The following is a 17181-nucleotide window of genomic DNA, read 5'->3' as shown; positions in this document are numbered from 1 at the left end:
TGCCATTGTAACTGGCCTTAAATGAAAACGAAATGTTAAGGATTTTTCATATCCTAATTCCACTTCGAGCTAGTTATTACAAAAATATTTCTTTGATTGTCTTACAGGTATAACCAAGAGTCGATTGATACAGCGTTTTGCAATGGCTAATTAGGAGACCACACAGGAATCCGTGGAAATGGCAATATTATACTTCATCAATACTTTCATGTTATGCCATCTTGGTGAGACCTTCATACATGTAGAAGAATTTCTAATGGTCGAAGATGGTAGGTATGAACTGTATCCTTGGGGTCAGATTGCATTCAATAAGCTAATTACATCACTCAGGCAAGACTTCAACCAAAGCAAACAAATGTATCGCTTATTTGGTATGCCTTATGCACTCAACGTATGGATTTACGAATGTTCATCTAGTATAAGTCCAGACTTTGCTGTTAAAGTAGCGAATGGTATCCTAGGATATGTAATTGGACAGTGATGGCTGAAAATCCAAAATATGAAAAGTTCATGTCTAGCATTTTCTCCGCGGTAACATTAATTTTAAATTATCTTTTAACAGTTTATCAATAGGCTTTATAATTTTTGTTGTAAATAACAGTTTTTTATGATACATAATATTGTTATAAATTCAACCCTTTGAATTGCAGAATGCTTGTTCAAACATTGTACCAACGCCAGATGAGGTGGAAGCCCTTCATTTACCTGATATTCAAGAGGTCAACAGAAATGAACTATCCACGCCACCAGTTGTTGCAAAAAAAGTGCAAACTAAAGATAAGTCAGGTTTTGAGTATTTCTCAACAAGCCCTCCTGGTCATTTATTGAGAAGATCCTCACGTGTATCTGATACATCATCTCCACCACCACCCAAGAGGAGAAAGAATATTGATACACATAAAACAAAGGGTTCGAAACCTTTGTCAAAGCAGTTAAGGCCGCCATTAAATCAATCATTCTCAATGCTAGCTGAAGAACCTACCCCGCCTGCTAATGTATCTTCTGTCCATGTCTCTTCACAAGTCCCAAAAGATAAGTCTGTATATCCCGATATTGAAGAACTGAAACAACATATGAAGGAATACGTAAGTAACGATATTAATTTTTTTAATGTTAATTCATAAATATAAAACTGAATGTGTAATTTTTTAATAGGTTGGCAGTAAATTTGAGTATCTTATGAATTTGATAAAGGAAAATCACATTGAGGTGATGAATTCTAAGAATAAGGAGGATGGCCAACAACCAAAGGTAATGTATTGTGTATGTGTATTTTCGTTGTGTGTTAAAATTTTCATAGGTCATTATGTTACAAACTGATTTAATGTAGGAGATGGGCGGCAAGTCTACACCGCACATGCTTGAAGTTTCCGATGAAGAAGGAAATGATGGACACCAAGCAACCTCTCCGATACAAATGAAATTTGTCAATAATTATCAAAACATTGGTGTTGTTGATTTTGATGTTGACAATCAGGTTTACTTTACTTTATTAATTGTGTATATAAAATTATATAATTTATCATTAACTTATTTTTCTTTAAAAATACAGACTGAAGATACATTGAAGAATCATTAAGTAATGAAGGACGTTTCAGAACTTCAATCTCAAAATGCAAATAGTCATCATACTGATGAAACATGTGAACACATGAAGGTAATTTTAGCAGAGTAATTTGATTATTAGTATTCATCCACTTTTCAGTGATACATGAAAATGTGCCAGTATGATACGTTTCAGTTTGATTAGATTATTATGATACATTGCAGTTTTATTTGATCATTATGATACATTGCAGATTAATTGGATTAATATGATACATGTTTTTACGGTTCACATATGTAGTTTTTTTTCAAGTTCCTCTGTATGATACTATACGTTTTTATTTAGTGTGTACGTTATACAGTCCATTGCAAGATACATAGCTATGTGACTACTTAAATTTTTTTGTCTCATATATACAATTCGTAGTTTGTTGTTATCTGTCCTTGATACATTAACAATCCTTTTGTGTATAATTATTTGTTTTTTAAGGTATCATAAATTGATCAGTACATTTTTTATTCAGGATGCTCCATTAGCACAAACTCCTCATCATTTATTTGAAGGAACAATGAACGAAGATGTTTCATATAATGTTCAACACAATACCAATCAGTCTGTGCCAGATACTGTTATATTTGATACATCGGTAATTTATTCTTCATGTATCGTTTCAATATCATATGTCTATCAAACTATTTTTAATTATCAATGTAAACCATATAGGATTCTACACCATCTGGTTCAATATCTCCAGATACACGAGAAGCCATGAATACACTTATTGCTGATCTGGGAAGTTTGCCAATTCATGCAAATCAACAGGAGTTAACCGACAATCAAAGTTTGCTTTCGGACATTCAATTACCAATTGATATTTCAATCACAGATATTGTTGTCCGAAGCGATATAAATACTCCTCATGCACGTATCCGGATGCCTTCGAGAAACTGCAAATCCCCTTATTTAACTTCATTTGGGTCAAGTGAAAAAGGAAAAGCGGTCATGACTGATGTAATTCGTCCAATTTTCCATTTGAAGGATGTGAGATCACAAATCAAGCCCCTTCATATCTGATTGATGAGTTTATTGAGTGGGTTACTACAGGGCTTCTTAAAGCTCATTCAAAAAAGTAAGTTTTATATTATTGTACTATATCTTTTCAATTTTCAAATTGCAACTATTGTTACACTTTTGAATAACATCTTTTCATTACGCTTAATACTATAGGAAACCATCAGAGGATAAATCAAATCAAGAGCATCTTCATTGGGTTTTGAAATGATGGATTATGTCGTTGCATATCCGTCAAATAAGAATTGATTTTATGCCATGTCTCAGCCTAAAAACGATTGGACTGATCAAGTAATTCGATATGTAAATGCATAATATATATTTATAATAATGTATATGATACATTGAGTAAATATGTTATATATACATATGAAAATCATATATCACTTTCAGTGTCTAGTATTTTATTTTCATTAAATATTTTTCAAATGTATAATTATGTTTATATTTTTTTTGTAGCACATCGATGTTATTATTTACTACATTCGTAAAAAATCAAAACTTCGAAGCATGGATCAATACAGATACACAACAGTCAATTGTTTGTTCAGCGCACATATCAACAATACCCATGATAGGTATTATAACAATGAGGCTGATGATGATATTAGTACCCAAGAACACCTTGATCGTGCAAGAGCTGTATAGTACATGAGAGGTCAATAATCAACTTCATGAAAGGTTTTTCAATACCAGGTGGATTACCATGGCATCGGGTGGACGATGTTTATATTTCGATTAATTATGATGGAAATTTTCATTGGGTGTTAGCTGTTGTTGAATTGAATCAGAGGTTGATACGCGTGTATGACTCTTCATTGGGCACAAGGAAACGTGTATATTCTGAGGAGTTAAAAAAGTTGTCAAGGATTCTAACTTCTTACCTCATTGATAGTGGTTTCTTTGAAAACACTGAGCGGACAAACTGGTCAGTTCTTAATGCATACAAGGACAAACAAATGGGCTTACTTTTAGAGTCACATATTCCTTTCAACATTGAATACGCTGAAGGTATCATGCAACAAGAAGACGATAGCCTGTAAGTATTTAACTTCTGGTCTACAATATATGTATAAGTTATTTTACAAATTTATATTATGTATTTTGTTGTAGGGACTGCGGGTTATACGTAGCTCCATTTGCAGAGTTTTGGAGTGACCAACTTGTTATACCACCTGATATTGATGGCCATCTTGCAAATTACCTACACAATAGATATGCAGCATTGTTATGGAGATACGGCAGCGACAAGGTCAATGGTGGATACATAAGTGAGAATGACGATCCACCAAAGCCAAAGGGTCAATTCACAACACCAACTGAAGATGATATCATTAACATAGATTAGTAATTAGTAGGGACAGCATGAACAAGATTTTATGTTGTTTTGTGTCGAAGACAATTATCTTTTGTGTTTATCTAAAGCTTATTTGTATTACGATAGTTTGTTAGTTATTAACATTATGTGTTTTCAAGGTATTGTTTTAGACACAGTTGTTGCTTTATAACGTTAAGTTACACAATTATTATTGTTTGAGTTTAAGTATTTTTGAAAGTTAATTTACAAAATGACGTATATGATATTTAAGTTCTAATGTGTATGATACATTATTGTTTGAGTTTAAAGTATTTTTAAACTTTGACTAACAAAATGATGTTTATGATACATAATTTCTAATGTATACATATACAAATTGCAGTTATATATTAGCCACTTGAATTATATAAATGTATATGATACATCATATACATAAACAAACTAATCACAAATTACTATTACATTGAAACGCACCACTGTTGAATATAATATATCAAAATTATAACTCATAAGGCAGTATACACGAAATATATAGTAAACACTTGAACAAGTTAAATTTTGGGACACTTGAATAACTCATAAGGCAGTATACACGAAACATGTAACATATTTTCAATTATATGATTGTATATGATACATCATATACATAAACAAACTAATCACAAATTATTGTTACATTGAAACGCACCACTGTTGAATATAATATATCAAAATTATAACTCATATGGCAGTATACACGAAACATATAGTAAACACTTGGACAAGTAAAGTTTTGGGACACTTGAATTTACTTAAATCGTCATTATAGTATTGAATCAATGTTTTATTCATTTACACAATAAATATTGTTCACAGTATCTGCACAGATTTATTTATCAAATTTGAAGTTAAAGTTTGGCACAAAATTACCAGCAAAGGCATATATTTGAACATCAAATTAAGTTGTGTAACCAATACACTTTATTTAGTCCAAATTATTAAGAAAAAAATAGATATAAGTACCATGAACACTAATGTCCTACTTTAAAACATTACTTCAGTTCTCTTTCGGGAAGAAAGTACAAGTTCTCCTGTTATGTCCTTCTTGTCCACATTGCCCACAAGAATTATTGTTCACTGTTATTTTCTCATCCGCATTTTTCTTTCTTCGCTTTCTTGGTCGTCCAGCCAACCTTCTATACCTAGGTAGCTGGAAAATTTCATCTAAAACATAGTTTGGAACGTCCCAATCCTCCTTATCTGGCATTGGAACCATTGCAACATTGTACATTTTTTCTAATGCATAAGGCTTGTAGTAATCAGAGCAACATGGGTGCAAATTTGTAACATTCTTGTGCTTCAAAACTGCAATTGCGTGTGCGCAACGTATCTCATCATGTTGAAACCTTCCACATGTGCAAGTTTTCCTCTCAAGGCATACAATGTATCTTCTTCCGGCTTCATGAACTGAGAAAATATATTTAGATGATGGAACAACCTAAAAATTTAAGAAGTTAGTGATACATTACGTAACATACAATTTATATATCATTTCCAAAACAACAGTTATCATTGAAAATCAGTTTGTTTCTGATAACATAAATTTAGGGAAATTGATAAATATCTTCATCTTTGAACTTTTAGATGCGTTTACAATCAATATCTCCTCAAATCTTCGGCCCAATGTGTCCTTTGTATATGACGCTATTTCTCTATTTTTATAGTTCCAACTATCAAATAGAAGTCTAGCTTCCTCCAAGAAGTCTATTATAGTTAACTTACGTGCATCGACAAGTCATCCATTGATACACTCAGCGATGTTCGAAGTCATCATTCTACCTCTGTTTATGATTCAATGAACTCTTGACCACTTCTCATAACCAGCATCTTCAAGGTAATCCTTCACCCTATGATCAACTTTCACAACCTTAGCCATTAATTTATCAAAATCTTCCTTTCTGTATGCTTTTGCCATTGAGTAAAATATATCACTTAGTGTGTTTTTACTCCTTTTGAAGCTTGAACATACATTCTTCCAAAGATGCCATATGCATGCACAATGAGGTACATTTGGGTACACAATGCTTACACTGTTTATGATACTTTCATTTTTATCTGATACAATACACATGTTTTCACGCTCACCAAATGCATTTTTGAACTATTCGAAGAACCATGTCCACGAACAGTCATTTTCAGTGTCTACAACACCATATGCCAATGGCAATATGAAACCTAATTACAAAGAAGCACACATTTAACTTCATGATACACAATGTTTACACTAAGATATATTAATATAAATATAAAACAAGTTTTACATTACATCAGTATTACAACAGTCATACCTGCACCATCGAGTGTGCTTATTGATACAAAAGTACCCTTGTAAGCCCCGCCAAGATGTGCAGCGTCCACTACAACTACAGACCTGCAGTAGTCGAACCCTCTTATCAACGGTCTTAGGGCTATGAACAAATACATGAATTTATTATCTTCCGTCTTTTGCATCCTTATATATGAATTTGGATACACTTTATTTAGCATCCATATGTATCTCGGCATCTGCTTATATCCTTCTGGTGGCTTACCCTTGAGCATTTCTAGTGCACGTTCTCTAGCACGCCATGCTTGTTGGTATAATATCTCAACCCTATATAATTCTCTAATATCTTCAATTACATCTCGAGGGGTATGGATTCGTTTATGATTTACCAATTTAGGGGCAGTCACACCACTAATAAATTCAATTGTTGCTTGTACTTTTGTTAGTATCCTATCCCGCATCGGACATGTATGTTCACTATTGAAATATCTCACTTTGAATGCATCAGATTTTTTTCTGCAAGAAGACTTTAAGGTCCATCCACATTGGTCGCTGAAGCAAACCAACACATAGCTGTCCAAATTTTTTTATTGGTTTAATTCATATAAGAAAAGCAATGTTATAATTATCAAAACGAAATATATACTACTTATACTTATGTATCAGACACAATATAAATAGAACTGTACTAGAGAAAAACAATCAAATTAGAGAGAAAGCATTCCAATACCATTTCTTATCTGATCTTTTCACTCGAAAATTGCAGTTATTTTTTATTTTATATTTAACCATTACAGCAACGAGTGTTCCTTTATCCTTATACAACTGCCCGTCTTCACTTCAGTACTATTGGAATCAGTTATGTAATTCGTAGGATTTAATTCTGGAATATAATGAATGTCACAAATTCTCGACTCGACCAGAGCAAGAGCTTCAGTATCTCTTTCGGTACCTTCCACGCATACGACTTCACCTGACGAACAATCAAAAGTACGTATCTCCCCAACAATTTTATCAGTTGTATCAATACAAAGCAGATGCATGCCGATTCCAGAAGCATTCTTTTTTACTTCCAAATAAAGTTTCACACCCATGTCGTTCTTGATTTTCAATGGACATGAGCTTCCCTCAACAATGTATCGGATTTCAATATCCTTTGTAACAGTGTCGATCTCAAGCTCTGATAATATCAACGTTTTAAGATTCACAAATGAAATGAAATGTCCAACAACAATTCCATCAACCTTGTATCCTTAATAATTAACATTGTTTACCCAAATTCCAGAATGCTGCAGCAGAATTGAGATATTCATCTTCTAACCTATTTATTTTATTTCTTAGAATGCAGATCAACTTTATCAGGAATAATTTTGATTTATGAAGCTACTCTGATTTCAAATTTGAATTTACCAATCAGTTACACAAGCTGTCGAGCGTTAATTACGTGATTACAGTTAATAATAACAAAAATTACGTTATATCTTCTTTAGCCGCAACAGATGATAATTAAGATGTATCAGAAGTAATGTATACGGTGCTTCTCAAGATGTATCCCGCAAGCTTCATTTTAAAGAGATTTTTGGTAAATTCAATACTAAAAGGGATAAAAGGTTATTTTGTATTTATAATATGTGGTTCCTATAATTTATGGAGGTCACAGAAAAGAGTTGCAAGAACAGTGTTTAATTCTCCGTGGGAATTTGGAGTTTCTTATGCCCACCAGGTGCTTGTTAAAATGGGGCTATGGTTGCATTTGGTTGCAACTTTTGTGTTGTCCTGTTTCTTGATTAAGGAGGCAAATGCTATTTTTACTAATTATTTGATTGCTTCTGGATCTTCCAAGCAATCAAGATTTTTGTCTTAACACACCATTCTGCAGTTGTTCTGGAAAGTGAAGAAAATTCTGTTTCTACATACGAGCACCAGAAAAAAGAAATTCGCAAGAGGAGGAGAGAGAAATAATATTATATTTTATTAGGTAGGGTAATTAAATGGCTTAATGAATAATTTTTTTGAAAAAAATAATTGGCTTCTAAATAAAAAATTCATATAAGCATATCTTAGTTAAAATATAAATTTAATGAGTTTGAGTAATTTTCTAAGAAAAAATTAATAATTGTGTGACTTTTTTTTTTAATATAAAATTTAAAGTTGATTGATTTTTTGAGAAAAAGTGAATAGTTGAGAAACTTTTGAGTTAAGATTGAAAGATTAATAACTTTATAAGAGAAGAAAAAATAATTAAATAATCATTTAAGATATTAACTCAAAAAATATTGAGAGGTAAAAACATAGAAAGAAGGAATTACCAAATATAGTATCACTGTTAATTGGACATAGTTTCTTTGTAGGACTGTGTAACTAATTCTGGGTATTATAATAAAATGTGTTTGTTGGACCAAAATCAAAAGCACTTGAAGGTCGGCCATAGGTTCTAGATAACAAATTTTAAATATCTTTATTTTATTCAATATCATATTAAATTAGATGGTGTTACATAAAATAAAATAAAATGATGGGCTATTGTCATGGCATTAGCTCGTCACATGTACATGCAAATGGAACAAAATAAAATCATGCTAAATTATTTTAATTCATGGCTTTATCCTAGAAAAGCATGAATAAGCCTAAGAGCTCATGTCATACCACAAGCCATCATCATACCCTATATCATCCAATGGAACTGCATAGTACAAGTCATGAGAATAAATCATGTCATGCCATAGGCCAAACTCCCGAAGATCGAAAATCTCAGTTACTCTTTCTGAGGCAGGGGCGTAGCTATCCTTTGGCTAGAGTGTTTAATTAGATATCTTTCGTCAGAAAATTACATTGTATTTATAAGAAAAATAATAATTTAAATGATTAAATAGTATATTTTGGACACTCTTGAAAAACAATAAAATTTTTCTTGCTGAGTGATTTTAGTCGTTCAACTCTTACTAAGTTCTTTGTAACCTGCAGTTGGGGAGATCGATCCCGTTATTTGACTTTGATTTTTTTCTTTTCATTAAAAATTTAAATAACATTTCAAAAGAATTATTTAGTTTAAAGTTAATAAGAAAAATCTATTTATTTATTCCATTAAGCTACTAAAAGTGAAAAATACTTTATATAAATTCTCAATTAATATAACTCATTTGATTCTACTCCCTTCGTCCGGTATTGTTTGTCATGGTTTCTATTTTTAGAGTCAAATTATAAAAACTTTAACTAACATTTTAAGGTGTACTATTTCATCATATTGATATGCAAAAAATTGTAATTTATAGTACTTTTCATATAGTTTTAGAATATCTAATTCTTTGTTTAAAATATCGAATTAATGAGATCTAATTTGCCTTTGAAAATTAGTCAAATTGACTTTCGATAAGCGCAACATGACAAACAATTTCGGCCGGAGGGAGTATTATTTATTTTTCATTTCTCTTTGTTAGTCATCAGAGTTTTGTGAAATGTTGAAGCATTAAAGTGATTTCACCATAAGTTGAAATATCTCTTTTTTTCTTTATTTGTTCACTTCCTATTAGATAAACGTGACACTAAAGCTAAATTTATGTAGTTTGATTTTAAAATATTTTAGTACATTTTAATTAAAAAAAATTAATCATTAATGTATGTAGTTTGATTTACAAAATTTAAGTACACCCATTCTTTAAATTATTTTTACAAGCTATTAGATTTTTGGACATCCTTCTTAAAATTTCTGGTTATGCCACTGTTCTAAGTGAAGGTTATTGTATGGTTGAGAGACGACTCCATCATGTTTTTCCATTTATTATCATCGGTGCAATACTCGATCTTCTTAAGGGAATTCGAAGATGATGATTCATCTATTGTAAAATGCGGGGCGAATTCCACCATTAAAGGTTGTGTTGTGGAATCTACACTTTGTTCTTGGACCTCTTGAATTGGCTCTTCAAGTAGCTCTCTTAGTGTGTCTTCATCAAATTGTGTCATTTCCATGTTTTCAAAATCATCAATGATGGACTTGGACTTTGAGGTAGTATGAACTTGTAAATCCATATCTAGAGAAGAATTTTCTTTTAGCTGTGTAGATTATTGCATGTTAAAACTATTAACAAAAGGCACAAGGCTTAAATAGGCACCATAAAAACTTCATCTCAATTAGGTATACTGTATCTGTTTCAATTTGATTATTTAATTTTGATCAATATGGAATTTCGTAAAATAAAGAACTTTAATTATCTAATTATGTCATCTCAATCATCCAATTTTCTAAAGTACTTTCATTACCTAATTACATTTAAAAGGATGTGTCATAATTCGACCACGAGTATATGACAGCAGCCAACTGCATCTTCTTCTTGTAGATAATGACTGTCTTACCCTTATATGTTTCTTCCCAAGTTTCACTCTTGTACGCATGACACGAATTGTGAATAATTTATAATTTATTATAACAAAAATAAACTAAATCAAAAATTTTGATTTATTTCCATGATTGAGAGATTCAACGATTGATTGTGTAGTTCCTATTGTGTCATATCTAATTAAGACTTAAAATCTTAATTTTTGATAAAGAGGAAAAGAAATTCATTTTTATTTAGGCTTTGGACAACAAAAAATTGTACCTATATATAGGATTTCTTCTAACTTAAAACCGGAATGAGCTTTCTCACAATAGTTGTTCATCCAAGTATTGAAAGAATCTAATTTGAAATTTGTTTTCCAACACTTACAGACCAACCGGCACCCCCTCCTCTCCCCTACAAACCCCCTTGCCACGCCCCATTCCCCACTCTCCACCACCCCTTACTCCCTCCCTCCCCTCCATATATATATATATATCCTCATTGTCATAGTTTTGTCTTAAGTATATACAAATACTTTTAGGATGCCAAACACAAGAAAATAATTAAGAAATTATTCCTTTTATTCACTTTTACTTGTTATTTTTGACATATCAAAAAAAGATAATAGTTTTTTTCATGTTTATCCTCAACATTGCACATTTATTTTGTAAATCATTTTTCAAGACACCATATAATAGCGAATAGTTTGGTAAATTGCCTATATCAATGATTATTTCCTTAATGAGTATGTCAAGTTAAACTGTGACAAGTAAACATGAACGAAAACATACTATTTTTCATGGCAATATTCTTTCCTCCTACCGAACATATACACCCTATATTTTCCTTCCAACCTATCAAACACATTCCGAAGGCATCCTAAAGGTATGTCCATAAGAAGGAAAATACATTCCATGAAAAATATTTTTTTTAAAAAATAAATAGCTTTCGTATTTATTTTGTGTGTTCGTTACTTAAGTAAACTAGAAGAATTATTCGGAAAACACTGTATATAATATAGAAAAATATTATGTGAATATGAGATTAGGCGTGTTGGGGATGGGTAAAGATGAGATGTGTTGAAGTGCATAATCAGTATGAAATTTACTTGTGAAAAATGTTTTTCCTACTTGCACCCGAAAAGTCATTTTTCCGTTTCTTAAATTTTAAAATAAAAATTATTTTGTAGAGAAAAAAAATTCTAATATTTGACTCGCCAAAATATTGAAAAACATTTTTCTCCGCATCGGACAAACATACACCCTAAATAGTTTTTAGAGATGTTCATGCAATTGCCAACTAAAATTATATTGCTTTTTCTGTATCCGAAATATGTTTCACATTCGTAAAACTAATAATCTAAAAACAAAATGTTTTGTAAGTCATGATCCATCCAATTTGACAAATTGCTAACTCACCAAAGTCTTTTATTCACTGTTTTGTTCATTTTCAACTTTCAAGTTGCAGAGCCCATTCTCTAAAACCAAACAACCCACAAAAACACATGGTGACACATTTTGTTGGGTTTTTCATGCGTTCGGTACTTATTATATTGTAACCTAATTAAATTTAAGTTTATGTTGAAAAGTTTTATATCAAAGATAAAATACTTTCTAATAAAAATAATTTCATACTTAATTTAATTTAAACTCAAAAAATTAAAAATAAAGAAATACTTACACTTGGGAGTCTCGTTGATACACATGATGACACTTGATATAGGTCAAAACATATGCCTAGCCTGAATAGTAGGGTTAGGCGCCAAACCAAACTTTTGTTGAAGAAATTTGTTTTTATTTTGTTCATGATATATATATACACTAGAGAGGCCATTAGCTATAAACTAAAACAACACTCCTTACAAATGAAAACTGATGCTCACACAATTGGGCATTGTAAATTCTTTCAGATACGACATTAATCGAAACAATTGTTACGCGTGAAAAGTATATATTTTGTGTACATCATTGTGCTTAATAAGATAGTTATCTCTACGACGTATAAAAGATGCAAGTACATTATAAAAATAATATTAGACATATCAAATGTATATTGTCCCTTTAGATATGTCTTGATTTATCATTTTAATGACATGGAGCTACACTCAACGACTTGGTAGCTAACCTTGGTTATTCAAAAAAAAAAAAATAACACATAGCAAGGATGTATTTTAAGGTATCTACAAAAAGCTAGTAAAACACTAAAAACCAATCAGCTGAATTAACTTGAAATTAAGATGTCTGCAAAAATAAAATCAGAACGATATAACACAAAAGATGCATCTGTCTGACCTGATGGAAATTTATCAGTGAGTATACAAATTTGCAAACACTTCAGATGAATCAAAAATAAAAATTTAGTAGAAAGTGTGTCAATGTCTCTCTTGTTTGATTTGTTATCAAGTAAAGTATAAGTAAAAGTGCCTTTCCTTTTGTTATTTTGGTAAAGAAAACTTATGTGTCTTGATGTAAGCTATTTTGGATTTTCTCCATATTTTCTCAGTGAACAAAGCAGTCAGAGTGTGAAGATCAAGTAAATAACCAATATGAAGATACTCCACTTTCCATGTCCAAGGGCCTAAACAAAAAAATAAAATGAATACGAAAAAATATAATAAAAATCAAACCAAATATTGATACTTACTGCCAGGGCTTGTGGTAGTCCACCACCAACATCGTCTAGTCTACGAATGTGCTATAACTTATGCAATTATCAGCTACTTAAGTGAATATCTAGCAAGCTTATACCGTGAATAAGTGGTGGGTTAGTTATGCACAGATGCACTTGTCAGTAGTTTAGAAATGATCGTTTTACGGGACATGCAACACAAGAGACATCCTAAAAGATCACCGCGGTTGGCTCATGCTTGTGCATAGTTATTAGTGTAATCACTTAGTTCGCCAATAGGTCAAGTATAGATATAGTGTTGTAACATCAACTGATGCTAAAAGGGACCAAAATGCAGATTGAAGAGATGGTCCTTCCAAATAAGAATCAAAATTTCATTAACAAACCAGTCATTACATGGTAGCAACACACAATTGCAAACACAAAATAAAATTTACAAACGTAGTAAATTCAAATTTTGGTATAATATATATGCATATTGTTTTATCAGTATTTAAAGAGTACTTGAGATTCGAGTCTCTTGGTTACAAAGTCACTTTTTTTATGAAGCACTTTACTCCTTAAGTGGGACTTTCTGGAGCAAATGTAAATTTAGTAGAGCTCCAATATGAATATTGCGCACTGGATAGACACAAAAAATAAAGAGTACTTGTGAGGATTATTTGGGACTTACAGGAATTTTAGTCATTGCCAGATCATGTAAGAAGTTACCAACTGTATTAAGAAATTACAAAGAGAATTGGAAAGAATAAGAGCGAGAGGAGAGAATTTAGCAAGAGGTGAAAATTCAAGTTATTCAGAGTCAAGGAATAGGAAATTGAGACTACATATTGAAATCAATAATGTGGTCTAGTGTATCTGAGATTTCTCTCTGCTAAAACATATTTGAATAGATTTGTAAGAAAGGAGAAGTTTCTTAACGAGTCCTTAAATGCATGAATTATTAGACTTCTCAAGGATCAGAAAATTGACAATTCATCTAACGTTTTTACTGGTTTTCCCATCTTTCTTTATCAAGACCCAAAACGAAGACACCAGTATGAGAATAGAAACCTTGTTTTTTTCAATGGTTCTTTTATCAAATTCAAAGAGTTCTAGTAGTAGTACATGAGTCACGTACTAACCATAAACATGCTCACTTGTTTTGATTCCCATATGCAAATAGACATTGGGATTCAAATGGCAAGGGGTAAAAAAACAACCAGACAATCAAAATGACATCGTATTACCAATCACAACAACACTACACAAAACCTTTAAATAGTAGTCATTCATGATTTAACAATCATACAAAGATTAATCATTAAATCTAAATTGACGTAAATATCTACTAAAATTAATTAATCCTACGTCGTTAAGGTCAAAGATATTTCAAATAACCTAACATAAAGTCGCGTATTAACTTACCTGTAAATCTGGAGCACTGACACAGCAAAGAAACTTAGAATAACCAGCATATCATCCTCGCTAGTTCATTGTTCATAGTTCCTAATGATCATTCCCATACCAAGAGAGAATGTACCATTCACCTGAAAACCCAAAAATGTTTTGTTTTTCAGCAATCGAAAATCTCAAAACAAGGAAGATATTTCCCGTCAGCGGACAACATTAAGGTGGTCAATTGCGATGAAATAAGAAAATCCAAATTACATTATCATGAGCATACTAAAGAAAATAATCGGATGCGGAAGATAAATCATCAGCATGATGCATGATCATGAGCCAATTCAGTCACGCTCCAAGCAACCCCCGAGACGCGGACATGGGACCTAGGACCACAAGTGATCCCAAGCTAACCCTGAGGCATGATCATGAGCATATTAAAGAAAATAATCGGATGCGGAAGATAAATTATAATAAAAATAAAAAGATGGGGAATACCCATATGCTAAAACTGAGATATATGAAAACTTATAAGTTTAATATAAATAGGTTATTAACTCAATACAAAGCTGAAACTAACTATGTCTAAAAATAAGCCTCTAACTGACTAGAAATACTATGACTGACCCCAGCTAAGTGTAGCAAAAACTAAAACTAAAGGACTAAATACTGAAAAGGTACTCATGATTGTTGTCCTCGGAGAAATAGGACTCACCTCTGATTCTGCTGAACAAGAGATCGGGAATCGATGAAAGCGTGATGTGGATGCTGAGAACCTGAACCTACATCACGAAAAGATGTAGCGCACGTATGCGTCAGTATTTGAAAGGTACTGAGCATGTGGGATAGAGTAAAACTGAAATAATACATAACTGAATAAGAAATAAAGCAATGATATAATTTGAACATGATATACTGAATGTTGAGCTAACTGGATGCAATGACCAAATTTATAACATGCTGAGACTGAATACTAACTGAACTGTAAATATGGTCAATGCAATAGATTCTGATTGAACTATGGGAGCTATTGATAACCGATAATAAAACCACATGAGCTAAATGTGGAGTCCGATGTACATGCCCCATCGAAAGGACTCAATATATCCAGCCAGAGGTATAAAGGCATGCTGGCGTGATCACTAAACTGATGCCCACAGAGGGGACTTGCAACCTACTTGGCTAGTAGTTCTAAGACTATTTGGGTGCGCTGAACCCTAGTCCAACTCGGTATTATGATACTCCCAATGAATTAAGTGATTAACATATTATGACTGAATTTCAGTAAATAGTAGATAGCTCAAAACTGAACATGCAAACTGAGAATGCAACGATTAATCTAATGATTATGCATTACGAAATGAGGCATGCATAATTGAATAACTGAAATATTTGACCTAGCATGTGTAATTCAAGAGTTAAAGAAATACATTGCTAGGGGTCTGAAATTCATGCAATAATCTAAGTAATAACATGGTAATCTGATTTGGAACATATATCTAACTAGTTCATGATCATCTGCTGTTATTCTAGAAAGCCTAGGTCTATTCATGATAAGTGAATCAAGAACTGACTGAAAACTAGAGACCTAATGGGTGAAAGGAACCCACTAGTGAAATCTCACATACCTGCTGATGAAATCAACAGAAAAATCTTTAGATTTTGGGGATGGAACTGGTGGAACGTTTTTGCGTTCTTGAACTAGGGTTCTTGGCCTTTTTCTCCTATCTTGCTTCTAATTTTCTATGTTTTAATTAATGATTTTACTTGAATATGTTTTAGTTATGTTTCTAGGCTTAAACTGACTAAAACTTCATGATTTACGGTCTAAACGATGTAGCTAAGGGGCCAAACCAACAAGGAAAAGACCAAAAGAGCCCTAACATAAAAGTTGACGGAGCCACCGACAGAGGCGACTGACGGATCGTAACTCGACCGACGGTCTGTACTAGTCGAGTGTCGTTTGTGACTAAGAGTTGAAAGTCAGTTTGCGAATCATGGAGTCAACTGACAGACCGTAAGTCGACTGACGATCCATACTGGTCGACCGTCATTCGCGAATGCGAACTGGAAGTAAGATGATCAATCGACGAAGTTGACTGATGGACCGTAAGTCGAGTGATGGCCTGTACTGGTCGACCGTCGTTCATTACTGAGAACTGGAATTAGTTGTTCAATCGACGGAGTCGACTGACAGACTGTAAGTTGACTAAAGGTTCGTACTGGTCAACCGTCATTTGTGGCTTAGAGATGAAAGTCAGTTGGCCCATCGATGGAGTCGATTGACGGTCCGTAGTTTGCTCCGTCGCTGGTACCTGCAACTTTGGAAAATCTGCATTTTGTTGGTCTAATTTGGATATGGGGTGTTACAAATTCTACTCTTAATATATTTCTCTTGCAAATCACAAAATACAAAAAACAACTACTGCAATGGCCTTCAAAAAGAGTAGTGATTTTTTATACAACGATTCTACTAGTGTCTTATCTGCTGATCTCAGTCATGTTGGCCCGATTACTCGGCGTAAGTTCAAGAACAGTGGGCTAGATGAATCTGAATACTTCACTTCTTTGAAGGCGGTGAAAAACAACAAATCTCATACGATGGTCGTAAGTG

At 32.5% G+C, this 17181-nt stretch overlaps 1 pseudogene; it reads left to right on the top strand.

Moving 5' to 3' along the window:
• Positions 1-818: 818 nt before the first annotated feature.
• Positions 819-2828, top strand: LOC107020154 (annotated as a pseudogene).
• The last annotated feature ends 14353 nt before the right edge of the window (positions 2829-17181 follow it).

Source organism: Solanum pennellii, chromosome 5, assembly GCF_001406875.1.
Source record: "Solanum pennellii chromosome 5, SPENNV200".
NCBI lineage: Eukaryota > Viridiplantae > Streptophyta > Magnoliopsida > Solanales > Solanaceae > Solanum > Solanum pennellii.
The sequence above is the reverse complement of the archived record's forward strand: the minus strand, read 5'-3'. Positions and strand labels throughout refer to the sequence as shown.